Genomic DNA, 14,543 nt, shown 5'->3' with positions numbered 1-14,543 from the left:
TCAGTGCATCAAACATTGTGTTGACTCTCATACAGGGAGAAGGCGAGGAAGCAAGTTTTGTGTGTTGTAGGGAAGGAAAATGAATATGTAGATTCATCTCTACGGCTTACTCGTTATTCCATTGCTGCTGTGAATGCAAATATGATTTCAGCTCCAATCGCTTTATTAGGCCACTGATTACTGTCCATCATAATGAGCGAGGTGGTCCGGGCATTGGTTTAGTTTACTGGAGCTGCAGACTTTTGCAATGGAGCTTTACAGACTATGTCACACGTGCCACACTCAAACTGGATATTTTTGACGAGCGGTTCTCACTTTAAACAGGAGATGTTTGGTTCCCTAAACTGATTTGGTAGAGCTGGTACAATGAAATAATAAATATTTACGTGCCTTTAAGAAATAGAACCTGCCTTTCACATTCATGGCTTTGCTAATTGGAGGGAAAGTGTTATTCCATTATGGAACTAATTATATGTCACCTGCTTCTCTCTCAGACAAATAAATGGACAGACAGATGCTAGGCTGATCAATTAATGTTGTGATGGACCAATCAATTGATCTGGACTTAGATAATATGTATTTGTGGAAGATGGAGAATGATTTATTTTTCTACCAAATATGAGAATCCAAATGTGACTTTATTGTACAGATGGGAACAGGCGATGAGCAGAGTGGCCATTGTATTCTTGCCATAAGAAAGAACAGTCATCCTTCTTCTCTCGCTTATATATTCAAAAGACATTACAGTTCAATAAAAATGGGATGTTTAAATATTTGATAAACACGGTGGAGCAATGCATTGTTAGAACTGCTAGAGTAGCCTGTCAGATTCTCCTGGAAACATAAATTAGCCTGTTTACAAATGGAACTGTTTGGTTATTCTGGCCTTAAAATTACCTCTGTGTGTCCTCTCTCACTTTTTTCTTTTCAATTGTACCTGATAGGGCTTGGGTTTTCACTGGAGGAGTTTCAAACTATTCAAACTGTCAACTGCACTAACCGAGTTAAATGAATCTTGTACTGGTGCCTAGACGTTTGCAGACTTCTCTTAGCTTCCATCCAGTGGAAGCAACCGGAGAGGTCTCAACTGATGTCACATCACGGACACACTCCTTACCTCAGCCTGAAAGTCAACGCCTCAGGTTGGTGTATACCCATCATCTGCAGTGAAAGTGGACCCTGCCATGCCCCAAGGGGGAGGCGGGCCCTGGCACTGGGTTCTGGGAGTCCCCCTCTCACCAACACGGAGTTTCGGTTGGGCAGAGAGAAGCGGCATCTGGTGGACAGAAGGATGCCAAAGGGGGAGGTGCATGACTGTCCAGGGGGTTGCCAAATGCCAACATTTTATCTAGAAGAGCTCTGGACTTCATGGATAAAATGTAGAAACAAAAACCAAAAGGCACCATGTCTTTGTTAGTGTGTGTGTGAGTGTGCACATGTGTTTACATTTTGACTATTGTGTCACCTGGCCTCTCCTTCATTATTCAGGAATCCTGTCTGCTGCTGGTGTTTCTAAAATCCAAAAACAGTAAATGAAGCTATTGGATTTATAAAATAAAATGACCAACATGCTTGGCCAAGATAGGCTGCCATACCAATAGCTTTTAGTAAAATTAGATTAAGGGTAGAATTATAGCAAGGATCACAGAATGTAGAATTCAAGCAAAGAGACTAGAGAGCAAACATTGGAGAGGTTTGAGTTTATGGAGCTGTCAAACAGATAAATAAATTCCCTTGCTGAGTACCTGCTAGAGGCTAGGCATGGAGCAAGTGAATGTACCTAAGAAGTAGTAATTGTGCTGAATTATCATGCTATAAATAGAAAATGCTCTGTTTGGGGCACCCAGGACATCAGTATTAAACCCACATGTAGGTGCCCAGGCTCGCCCCACCCCCACACCACCCGACTGAACCAGGTTGGCAGGGATGGGGAGATAAGAGTGAGGTGGAATGGGGGTTGGGAACCACCCCATTTTAAAACAGGTCTCCCAGGAGGAGACTTAATGGAGTGTGTGATAAGTATGTGTTTAGTAATTTAAGGAACTGCTAAGCAGCTTTTCAAAGTAGCTGTATGATTTTGCATTCTTACTAGCAGGAAAGTTGTAGTTCCTGTATATCCTTACCAACACTCCATGTGGTCTTTCCTTTGAATTTCAGCAAGCCTAGTGGGTGTGTAGTAAGATCTCATTTTAGCTTTAATTTGTATTTCCCTGATACTCAATGGTGTTGAACATTATTTTTATGCACTGATTAGCTATTTGTTTATCTTCTATGCCCATTTTGTTTACCTTTTTTGCCTTATTTTAATTGGCTTATTGGTCTTACTATTGAATCAACAGTTTTTTATATATTCTACATACAAATATTAGGCAAATATTGCCCTTCATCTGTGGCTTAACTTTTCACCTACTAACATCAATTATGTTTTATATTGGGGATTGAAATTAAAAAATACATCTAAAGTGGATAATACAAAACTTTAGACAGGAAAGCTTTTAAAAAAGTAAACTAAATTAACTTGCATACATTTTTAGAACTCAGCTTTGATCTTTAAAATTAGTTACTTGAGAAAGAAAGTCATTTGGATCCCAGAATCCTGGACTATTGTTTTTAATTTCCTGCTATAAGACTGAAAATTCCATTTCTTCAGCTGTAATTTTCAGGGGACACAAAACAGCATTTGTTATTCCTCAACATTTGGCTGTGTAGCAGTTGTGAAATGCTAATCGTGGTGCTGAGCTCACACTCCTCGGTGGCATTGGCATGCCGAAACAGCGCGTTTGGCAGGGTCTGAGGCTATACATATTGAAGTTGTTTACTTATTTTTTGTTTAAGAAACAGACAGACAAGTTAATTTCACCTCCATTTGGGACACAGAAAAGAATCAATGTTTGCCAAATAGAAAAACACAAAATGGGTAAAGGGAAAAAAAATTGTATTTTCAAGCTTCTAAAATGGAATTAGAAACAGAGAAGAGAGGGGGAAAGAGTTACACAAATGACTAGAGAGTGTCCCTCCTAAAATTGCCTTGGCCTTCTACTTGAAATTCTTGCTTCTGGAAAGTGCCCTGGCGGAAGATTCTGCCCACGCTGAGTAGAAAGCAATGTCAAAATACCTGGCTGGCATTTTCAATGACTGGGCACTGTTTCAAAAACATGCCGTGCCTTGAGAGGTGGGGTGAATACTGAGAACTGGGAAGTACAAATTGCTTCCTGCTGGATATACACCCTGTCTGAGGGTTTTACAGGGCACGGCCTTATTTAGCACCCTGGACCTCAGCACTCTCCGTCTCCCAAGGGGGAAAGGTGTAAGTGATGCTCGGAAAACTAGAACCCAAGTCCCCGAGGTCAGGGCGCCCAGATCGGAATGGCCGTGGGCCCCATCTTGGTAGGAGAGTGGGGAGAGCAGGACAGAGCCCTCCCCTCAGGCTCTTGCCCCAACACTGCTGAAAAGGTGCCCTGGAGAGAAATGTTATCACACCATCTAATCTGCCCTCCCCTCAGCCTGACAGGGACTTGGGATGCACAGCTGGCCCCGTGCTGATCACCTTCAGGCGTGGTTAGGTGAGTTAAAAATTCCATTAGCGGTGCGCAGGCACGGGGAGCAGGGCTTCCCGGGGTGGGCTTTTTCTAGTTAACGAGGAAGAAATGGCTTCTCGTTTCACAGTGATCGCCGGGAGAGGAGGCAGGTTTGTTTACATTCTACAAAGGGAACGCCTGGGCTCCACAGGCCTGGTGGCAGAAGCCGGAGCCAACCGGGAACACACTTTTCAGAGCAAAACCCGGTTGTCCCCAGCCATCAGGCCGGACAGGAGACGCGGGCCTCCTCAGAGCAGCCCTGGAGGCCCCTCAGCCCTGCCGCCTGCCACCCGCTCCTTTCTCAAACTAATTGTTTTCCATTTTCTCATCATAACCCTCCTCCCTCACCCTAAACCAAACACTGAAATGTGCCCTCTATTTACCCAGCCCCAAGGCGTGCAATAAAGGTGAGTGCTTGTTGCTACTCTCTGCCTCGCTTTTAATTTTATTCTAGGAGAAAATCAATTAGGCCATCAGAGTCCCATCTTCCTTCTTTGAGGCTTTTGGGCTTGAATGGCTCCTCGAAGTACTTCCCCTGGCCTCGATATTTTAATAAATGCTTGATTGTAATGGTTTTAAAAGGAAAAATAAAAAAGAGGAGACGAGCAGAGAGGCAACTTCAGAACAAAACTAGCCCTTTGAAAGGCCTCTTCAGGTTGAGCGGTTTTCCACTCGGCAGCCTCCTGAATTGCTGATATTGTTTTCCGATCAGGGCCGGCAGCCTGCTCTCCTCCTCACCTGCACACGCAGCCGCTCATTAGCTGAGAACGGGACATCCTGGCCCAACAAGGAGCCAACAAAGCGGCCACGGGGCTGCTGAGAGAGCAGCTCTGTCTGCCTGGGAGCCCTCGCCAGGCCCTGCGTGTGGCACCAGTTTAGCTGGAGGGTGAGGCCTCGGCAGCCAGCATGTGAACATCTGGGGGGAGAGGATGGAGAAGTCGGAGCCCCAAACCGGCACCGAGCCAACACCTGGGGGGCTTCCCGCTGACCTCAGTCAGCCTGCTGTTCGGGGACTTCCAGTGACCTGTCGGGCCGTGGCCCGGTGGTTTGTGCACTTAGCCACAGTGACCAATATATGGACAGGTGTTCGGAGGGCGGAAGTGCAAGGGGTGCCGAGGGACAGGGCAGAGAGCCAGCCCTGCCAGGCGGCTTTAACAGAAGCCCTGGGACCCCTGTGGCGAAGGCCCCGGGGCCTGTGAGGGAGGACGGGGTGTTGACTTCAGAAAGTCCACCCACAGCCAACGGGCTGTTCCCAGACAAGTCCGTCCTGTGTCTCATCCCCACCGAGGTGTGACCTCGCAGGCATGTCTGTGGCGTCGTGGCCCTCGGGGCCCTCCTGCTGTCCATCGGGGCTAGAGCATCCTGCGCGAGGAGGAGAGAAGGGCGTTGGGGCAGCAGGAGGAGACGCTGGAACCTGTCCTGTTGAGGGTGCGGCTGCGAGTGGAAGTTTTGGGAAGAGAACGCGGAGCCGTGTGCTGGGGTCTGCAGAGGACGGGAGAGGCCTCGGGTTCGAGAGGGTGAAGGTCAGGGGCAGGAGGGGAGTCGGCCCCAGCAGCTGGCTCGCCTCGGCTCTGTTCCCACTGAGACATGGTGGGAAGCGCTGAGGGGGCTCCTTGGCCTTCTCCTTCTGCCCCCCCTTCCCCCCATCTCAGGGCTGGTCTGGGCAGTGGTTAGGCATTTGGCACATTTTAATCCTTTGTACCCAGAAGGGTGTCTAGGTTTTTGGAGGCAATGTGCATTGATGATCACCACGGGTCCTGTCCAAGGGTGGCCCACCTCTCAGACGGAGCAGTGCCTCCGACAGGGACGGGGCCCTCTCCCCACTGCCACTCGCGGGTCCGCTCTGACTGACGGTGGGACCTCTGCCACCGTCCGGGCTTCCTTTGCTGCGGTCCCCCGCCCACCTGAATGGATGTGGGGTTTATGAAGAATGTTTGGATTTTCATTTTCTTCCTGGATCTGGGGCTGCTGGAATACACAGGGCCACTGGCATACAAGGTGCCGCACTTTCTGTGGGATCAGCGCCCTGAGTCAGAGCCCTCAGGCGGCTCTTTTCTCCCAGGACACCTTCCATCCTCCCCACATCCATTTACCCGCTCTCCCCCCCTCCCCCCCACCCCAAAGTGATTAACAGTCCACAGTGTGGTCCTCTTCGCTGCCACAAGCTCTGTGTAATTGTGGCCACAGACAATCAGATAAAATGTCCTATCACCCGGCATTGATCAGATTAGCAGCCTGGTGACTATTCATTAATTGCACTATCCAACTCAATGCCAAGTGCAGTGCTCCTGGCATAAAGAGTAAATATGAATGGGATGTTTCTTACGTTTTAAAATGAACTATCACTGCCTCTTCAAAAGGGCATATAAGAGGATAGGTAGGTTAATTGTCCTGGGGCAACACAGTTAAGCTAGAAGATTTCCCAAGAGTCAGTTAATTTCTGTGAAGCACCTTTTAGGATTCCCGCTTCTGCGACGCTCAGGAAACTCCCCTCTTCCTTGGTGAGTTTGCGGCGGGTGGGGCTGTGTGTGTCCCTGGGGCTACCTTTCGGTGTGGGAGAAGTCACAGAGGGCAGACACAAACACTTGAAGCCAAAGGGAGTTGGGTTATTTATGTCAGTGATTTATGTCAGTGACGGGAGCATCCCCAGCACTGGACAGGGCTACTTATGGCAGGAAGAGGAAGAACTACTGCCCCGCCTGGGAATGGGAGGTCCAGACACTGGTGGTGCTCCCAGTGGGGGGCGGTGTCCTGCTCAATGAGGCAGAGTCCAGGCGGAGGAGAGAGCTGCTCAGGCAGCGGTTCTCAACCTGTGGGTCGCGACCCCTTTGGCGGTCAAACGACCCTTTCACAGGGGTCGCCTAAGACCATCGTGCATATCAGATATTTACATTACGATTCATAACAGTAGCAACATCACAGTTATGAAGTAGCAACGAAAATAATTTTATGGTTGGGTCACAACATGAGGAACTGTATTTAAAGGGCCAGAAGGTTGAGAACCACTGTGCTATGGGAACAGGCACTTCCCCTGGTGTCTCCAGAACGTCTCTCTGTGCTCCCCACCTGTCCTCGTGGAGAAACCGAGGCCCTGGCAGCTGGAGGCTTAAAGGATGTCCTTCACTGGTGGGAAAGCAAGTGGCCCACCTTCCGCTATGTCACCGGAACCCATCTGACATCATGAGGGTCGAAAGCAAACACTTTTGTTCGTTTCCCCCATTTGTTCATTTTCAAGATTCATAGCATTCCAGGGGGAAGGAATTTGGGGAAAAGTTGCTAAATAATTATCCATAAAAATTCCCTGACAGTGAGATCTAATGAGCGAGTGGGATAGTCTCCCTACAGAAATGGTTAAGAATGTCATTATTTATACTCCTAGCATTACGTGAGATGAGGAACTGGGAAACTGGGGAAGAGAAGACGCTGGGAGAAACCGGACACACTGGAGTGGTGTCACCTGTGCTGTGCAGCGTGAACATCTTACGAAAACATTGGCATCTTCTTATGCACTTGGATGACTGGGCTCCTCCTCCAGTCCAAAGTGGGGAATGCCCATGACGTGGCTATTTTAATATAAGAAAAATGTCAATGATGTAATCGTTAGTAAGCTCCAGGCACCATTTGCACACTCTCTCAGTTTTAGGTTCTTGCAGAGGACTTTCTCACATGTGCCGGAGACCACCCCTCCCGGCTGGATGGCCGGCCAGGGGCTGCTGCTTCAAGTCCCCGGTTTCCTCATCTGTGAAATGTGGATGAAAACAGCCCTTTGCACACCCAGCTATTGTGAGGGTACAAGGGGAAAACACGGACTAAAAAATGACTAGCCCAAGACCATGCATAAGAAGTCCTCCATCGGTGGAAGATATTAAAAAAAGAGATAATCAGTGAGAATCTACTATCCCCACCCTTAGCTATTTTCCATATATCATTGTTTATCATTTACATCTGATAGCCCGTGAATCTCGCAGGAGCGCAAATGCTTTCCAGCAGTTTAACTGGGGGTAAAAAGGCAGGATTCTTAAGAAAAAGAAGCCCCGGTGGCCATGTAAAAGTGAGGGGTAAACATTTCACAGACAGAAAGGCTCCAATGATTGTTATCCCACGAAAACCTGCCTAATTACTACGCTATAGTGCAGTGGTTCTCAACCTTGGCTGCACATTAGAATCACCTGGGAATTTTTTTAAAATCCTGATTTCTGGGCCTCATCCTCCGGAAATTCTGTTTCTTTGTTATGGGGTGAGGCCACAACATTAGTAACAAAGAAACAGAATTTCCGGAGAATGAGGCCCAGAAATCAGGATTTTAAAAAGATTCCCAGGTGATTCTAATGTGCAGCCAAAGTTGAGAACCAGTGCTATAGTGACACCTCAATAGGTTAGGCTCAATTCACCCTCAGAGAAATTTTACTTTCAGTGTTACTATTGTTATAATCTGAGGGGTCTCCCTAGATGGGAATGTCAGTAGCAAAACAGGGGCCCATCTGAGAAACTCCTCTCACAGGCAACATGGGGGCAAATATATATATCCTGTTTTATATAGTTTAGCACTAAAATGTATTTGAGTAAGACCTAAGAACATGTCTATTTAATTTTAACCAATGGGTTATGGGCATCATCAAAAATCAAACACAATAAAAAGGAACAATATTTATAGCACGTTAAAGCCTATCCCATTATTGGTTAGTGCTCCCCTCAAATGTTTAACTGCAATTGGTTCCACTTTCTCAATGTGGATGATTTTTATACATCTGAGTTAAAAAATAATGCTGCTTGCAAGTGAAAAGTTAAAGACCAAGACAAGGCCTATTAGAATAACATTACACTTTTTTTATTCCCTGTACTTATTTCATCAATTACTAATTATTTCCCTTTTCCTCTGCAACAAAATAGAAGCCATAAAATCTTTGATTTAATGAAAACTTCCTAACCAAATAGGTCCTCCAACTCTGCTGAAGGCTTATAGGTAATTTATCTACCTCAGCAGGCAATGACCTTTTGTGAATCATGAGTCATTCCTCACTCCTAATGAGACGGATCCAGATGCATCCCACCCTGTGCATGGCCCCTCCCTCCTCCATCCAACCAGGCTGTGCAGCGCTCGCCTCCGTCTCCGAGTGGGGGTGACTAGTCCCTGCGTGGGGAGCCCCCTCAGGAGGAAAGCCCCTTGACTCTCCTTCCCAAAGCGGGCTGCACACTGAACGCTCTCTGAATGGGCCTGAGGAGAAAAGGGCCAGGGGTGGGAGGCCAAGGTAAGTCTCATTACTGTCTGGGAAGTAGGAGGCCTCACTGTCTATTCCTCCCAAACCCCAGTCCTGGGGAAAAGAACCGGCGCCCCGCCGCGGTCCTGCGCCCGGGAGGTTCTGATGGAGGATCCTCCATAATGTGTACGTATATCTGTAATGTGTAGGCACGTGTTGCTGGTTGTATATTTGTATGTTATTATACACATGTATTAACTACTTAATGTGTTATAATGATATACATGGAACATTAATTTCATAAATATTACTATACATGCATATGTATTACCGCCCTGCACTGATAGTATGTTAAGTGAATTACAAAACAAACATAACAATAGAAGAAACATGAGATAAATAATGAGGAGGGATATGGGTGCTAGCAGTTGTTCCCTGTTCACTTCTGGATCTTCTTATAAATCTTTCTGCTTTCTGGAGGTCCAAGGAGGTCATGACGTGTCCATAGCAAGTGCGGGGGGCTGAGCAGGTAGCTCCACATCACTCCGTGCTCCCCTCCACCGTCTGAGTGAGGGGGGTGGACATCAGTCACTAAAAGATCAGGCTGTTCCCCTCACCCACTCCACCCGGCCCCTGCAACTTGTTTTTCCTGCGACGCTCGCCATTCATGAGCGCGGTTGCCCACGAACAGCGCTGGCATTTCCTCCAGAATGGTTGGCGAGTCTATCTTTGAAGTAGGTGGGCAAGTGGCAGGTCAGAAACTAAGCTGCTGGCTGAGGAGGAGCTGGCACAGGCCCTTTCAGGAGGCGGATGCAGGCAACTCCGTTCTGGCCGAAAATTCCAGACAGCAAGTGTGCCTGTGTGTGTGTTGGGGGTTGGGGAGGGGTCACACAGGGGAGACCTGTCTGCTCACTGAAAGGTCAGAAGGAAGTTGGGGTGGTCTTCCCCGCTGCCTTCACCAGAGGAACACCCACCTAGATGAAAATGATGTGGAAGGGGATAGAGTGCGTGGAGGGAACGTGGTGGAGTGACGTCAGCCTGAGCATCCCCATCCCTGATTTTGATGGCTTCTTGCTGCCATGTCTCTATAGCTTAATAGTTAAAAATAACTGGCAGGTCAATGTGCATAAGAAACCCAAACTTTGAAATGTTTATTCGAGTGCTTTTTAAAAATAATCTGTGTATTCATATAATTAATTAAATGAGGCTACCTTTAAATTATTTTTAAATGCGCGAGGTTGAATAGACTCTGCATGTTGATTTTAAAATTACATTTTTTTTCGGGGGAAAAAAGAAACCTAATTCATTTTAATAGGATATTTCCTCATAAGATCTAGATATTAAATTCCAATTAAACAAACAGTCATGGACAAAGAAACTTTTTTGAAAATAATTTATTAAAAAAAGAATAGAATTCCTTATGACTTCTGCATTTGAAATAAGTAAGCTACCAAGCGTACTAAACATTTGAACCTACGTTTTAGGGAAATAATTTTCTAAAAAAAAATAATAACAGAAACCCCCTTCCAATGCACAGTTTCTTTCTAGGTCAATGGTTTTGCTTTATTCACATGTCTGGGTGAGGCTGGCGTGTACAACCTGCCAACGGAGGCCACTGGGTTTGACACATTTCAGTGTCAGCTGTGGGATTTCTGCCTTAAATCTGTCAGGACAAGCCTGTGGCCACTTCTGCAAAAACCCTTAGGGACAAAATTTATTGTTATACCTCAATAGCTTTTTGTTCACCTCCAAAATAGGGGTCCTGGGTCACACTAACGATTGTGGGGAGACAAAATGCGCTCTCTATATTTTATTAAACAGATCTCTTAATAATTAATCAAATGTGAAAATTATTTTCCATCACCCTGACACTAACTCTAACGTGTTCGGATTTTTTTTCCCCACAGCCTGTTTCTTTTCCTTTTAAATTGCCCTCGTGGGTTCCCTCAGCTACAAAGCAAGCTGAGTAGAGAGAGGCCAATTTATGACTTGGCTTTTTAAACCATAATCACCCCTCCGGGCTTCCACTGGAGAAGAGTTGGGGGGGGGGGGTTGTAGATTGTCAAATAAACACTTGAGAAAATCTGTTCTTCGATCCCCCAAATCCATAGTGGGGCCCTGATCCTGCGGACAGGCACACTCCCATGGCACCCTGAGCCAGAGTGCGGCCTGGCGCTGCCCCGGGAGGCGGCATTTCTGGAGTATAGTGACGGCTCCTCCCTCAGTGTCTGTGCTTTGGGCAGAAAACAGCTTAATAAAGTAAGCGCTGCCTTGTTTGCCTTGGATAGGGTAAGAAGAGGACGCAGCCTCGCTGAGGTGTTGGCCCTGAGTGCCATCGCAGGGTCCAGCGTTGGCGTGGGCGCTGTCTCCAGCCTCTAGCAAGACCCTCTTAGAAGATGGGTGGCGCCTCGGGGCGTCAGGCCCCAGGCTCTGACAGATTGATACCAGGTAAGGGCATTGCGAGGGAAATGCACAGCAAGCAGTTCTCTGGCCTTTCCTGAAAGGTCAGAGGAAAATCAGAGGTGGTCTTTCATTGCTCCCTTCATCCCGGACATGCCATCCGACTAGACGTGCACCTTGCAGGCCCAGGACTGGACAGCGTGCAGGGGCCTTGCAGCTGGGCTTGTGCTGGGAGAGGCCCCGAGGCCTGTCCGGGAGGAGTAGGCTGTGTGTGTGCACAGCTGAAGCTACCAAACCCGGCGACACGAAAGCCAAGTGGGCAACGGGAACGGTTTAGAAACGCACGGAAGAGCAATGACTGCTGGCAGCAGCGTCAATATTCTCCCTCTGAGCACTAATTACATTATTAAGCAAACAGACCAACACAGGGTCTGCGGGACGGAAGCACGTATTTAGGCTCCAGTCACTCTCCACTTGGCTGTAAATAATCCTGTGCGACTCTCAGTTCTTTCCAAACAAAGCGGGCGCTTTCCTTAACTTCCCTTTACTTTCTAAGCTTGAGAAAGGGAAGCTCTGTGTCTATGCCAGCCGTGCCTGGGGAAGTTGGGCTCCACGTTCAGCTACCTGGGCTCTACCAGGTATTTCTGCGAACGGTGGTGGGAGCAGCCACCATCTCCCCAGGAGATGCAGGATGGAGAAGACACAGGCATAGGTTCCGGGAGTGTCAACGTGCATTTCCTTGGCTGCAAACAGCATGCACTTGTTAATTAGATGTTTGCAATACACGGGACCCAACGCTCCTGTGATCTGGCTAAATCCAGCCTAAAGAGGTGGGTGTAAACACAGGACTGGAAGAAATCAGGAACAACAGGGAAAGGATCTGTATGCCATGGGAATAAGTCTGTTTAAAAAAAGTCTAAGAGGAGCCTGCAGGAGGAAATGTGCAGCAGGCTGAGCCAGCCGGGTGAATGGCAGAGAGAATAGAGGCTATTTGAATACTGATGTGGCCCTCACTTTCTTCCATTTCCATTAATGACATGCTCATCAAGGGCAAACAATGGGACCGGCTGCCGGCGCCTGTCACAGTGTGTGGGTGCTGGGATGCCAGGCTGTCATCCCCGGGCTGCATTTAGAGACCTGCACGCTAATAAGAAGTGCTCTGTGCCGTCAATGCAGACAGGTGCTTCCGCGGCTGGGACATGCTCCATTCCCTTTCCCCTGAAACCCTCCTCTCCCAGCCCCCCTGACAGACACCATGAAATGCACAAATTAACAGCCCCATCATGTTGGGCTGCTGCTGCCTGCGGTGAAAGCAGAAAATCAAGTTGTCACCCAGGGTGCAGTGATAGAGCCACAGCCTCATTTCTCTGTTGGTGCCCTGTAATAGCAAACGCCAGACAGCTGGATGGATGGGAGGCTTTAGATTAAGGCCTGGATGCCCTCTGGCCAGAGAATTAGTGGTTGCTGTTTCCATGTAGATATTCTGTTCCAAACCAACATCTGGAGAAAGCAAAGTTTCCTAGAGCAGATATGCCATTTGCTTCTTCTGGAATCAAAGAAAACAGCCCAAAGAGAGTGGCATTTCCTTGAAAAAACAAACAAAAAGCCCCACAAGAAACCCAGTAAGATTCCAACTCTAAATTTGCTTAGAACTTTATCAAGGACTGGTGAAGGTTAAGTTGGCAGAGTCCAGTGCCAAGACCAATCTTGACACAGAAAACACTGTGTCCACAGAGCCTGAGTTCCTCACGCCTCACCCAGCAAGCCCACATCACCCACTAGAGAGGCCTCTTGCTTTGGGATGTTCAGACTCCACTGCATAGTCGGCCTAAAGCTGCCCGACCCCAGACCACTCCACTGTACTTCGTCATAGACTGAAGTTGCTTCTCATGAAATAACAGATAAAATAGCCCGCCCTTCTGGCGCCATAGCCATTTGGCTCTAAGTCCGGTGGCCGGACCCAGCTGGGACGACATGGCCACATGTACAAAAGGCAAGAAATGCAGGGGCCTGAGCCCTTCAGACTCCAAGGAGTTTAATGACATAATGGCCTGAGGACTTCAACATAAAACAGGAAGAGCAACTAACGAAACTTACAACATAAAACCCCCCTCCTGTCATTTTTATAGTAACAGTAAAACACTTTATTGAATTTATGAGCTACATAATGACTATGAAGAATGTAACTTGAATTAGAACCAACCTGGAAGTATAATATCAACTATAAACCCTTTTCTATTACCCCGTCCCTCCAGCTTTTTCTGTCCTCTTCCTTTTAACCAGGGGACATCACCTTCCGCAGCCTTTACACCTGAGACAGGGTTCACAACTTGCTAATAAATCTTGACTCTTCTTCCAAAGCTCCAGAGCAGACAAACCCCTAGGGGTAAGGCACTCTCTGGGGGTGACCATTCCCTTTCAACGACTCCGAGCCATTAAAATGCATTTTAGGAAAGAAGCCAGTTGGTCTATTCTTTGCATAAAGCCTGTCAAATCGAGTGGATCTCCGGGGATACACATCAGGTATTTCAATATCTGTGACTCCACATTGTAATGGCCTTTCCCAAATAGAAACCATAACCCCTTACAAGTTTATGAAAAGCATCCTTAGCCAAGGACCCCGTGTGTGAGGGGGGTGGGGGTCAGGTTCCTAATGTCTGGCTGGGGTGGGGGTGAGGGATGCACATCACTGGGCTAAGTAAGCAGCCTGCTAGGCTGTGTTTTCTGTTTCCATTTTACTCTTTAAGTCTTTCTGTTCCCCAAGGATTTTTCTGGAGGGGTAATAAAATAAAATGGGTGAAACAAAGCCATAAGCTGGTTAAGTCTGAAAGACATGTCATCTCATCTAAAAGGAAGAAACGGACCATTTCCATGCCGAGGGCTGACAGCAACGCCTGAGCTGGCAATAGTGCTATTCCATTTGATTTATAGAATAATGGGGTGACAAATGATGACAAAAATAAACTTTTACTGCACTGAACTGCTCCTTTATTTATGAAATTTGGCCAAGTAGTGAAATCTTTTATCTGCAAGTTGTAACATGGAGTGGGAACGAGCGATTATGGTGTGGTAATAGTAATCCGGCGATGGAGGCTGAGTCAGTTGGAAATGGATTGAGGTAAAATAACTACCGCACCATGATAAATGTGAACAGCGCTTTGCTGACAGATGATCTAACAGGTGTTCATAACAACTATATAAGAGGATTTATTTATGACCAGCCACAGCCGCCGCACTGTAAATCAACTCCAGCAGCTGTACACCGCTGAAACCAAGTCCCCAATGGAGGAACCGTGCAAGAGCCCAAAGAACACAATTCACTCCAGAATCTTAATCATCAAATAACAGTTTTTAAGGTAATTATACC

The sequence above is a fragment of the Myotis lucifugus genome, unplaced genomic scaffold (genome assembly GCF_000147115.1).
Source record: "Myotis lucifugus unplaced genomic scaffold, Myoluc2.0 scaffold_0, whole genome shotgun sequence".
NCBI classification, from domain to species: domain Eukaryota; kingdom Metazoa; phylum Chordata; class Mammalia; order Chiroptera; family Vespertilionidae; genus Myotis; species Myotis lucifugus.
The sequence above is the reverse complement of the archived record's forward strand: the minus strand, read 5'-3'. Positions refer to the sequence as shown.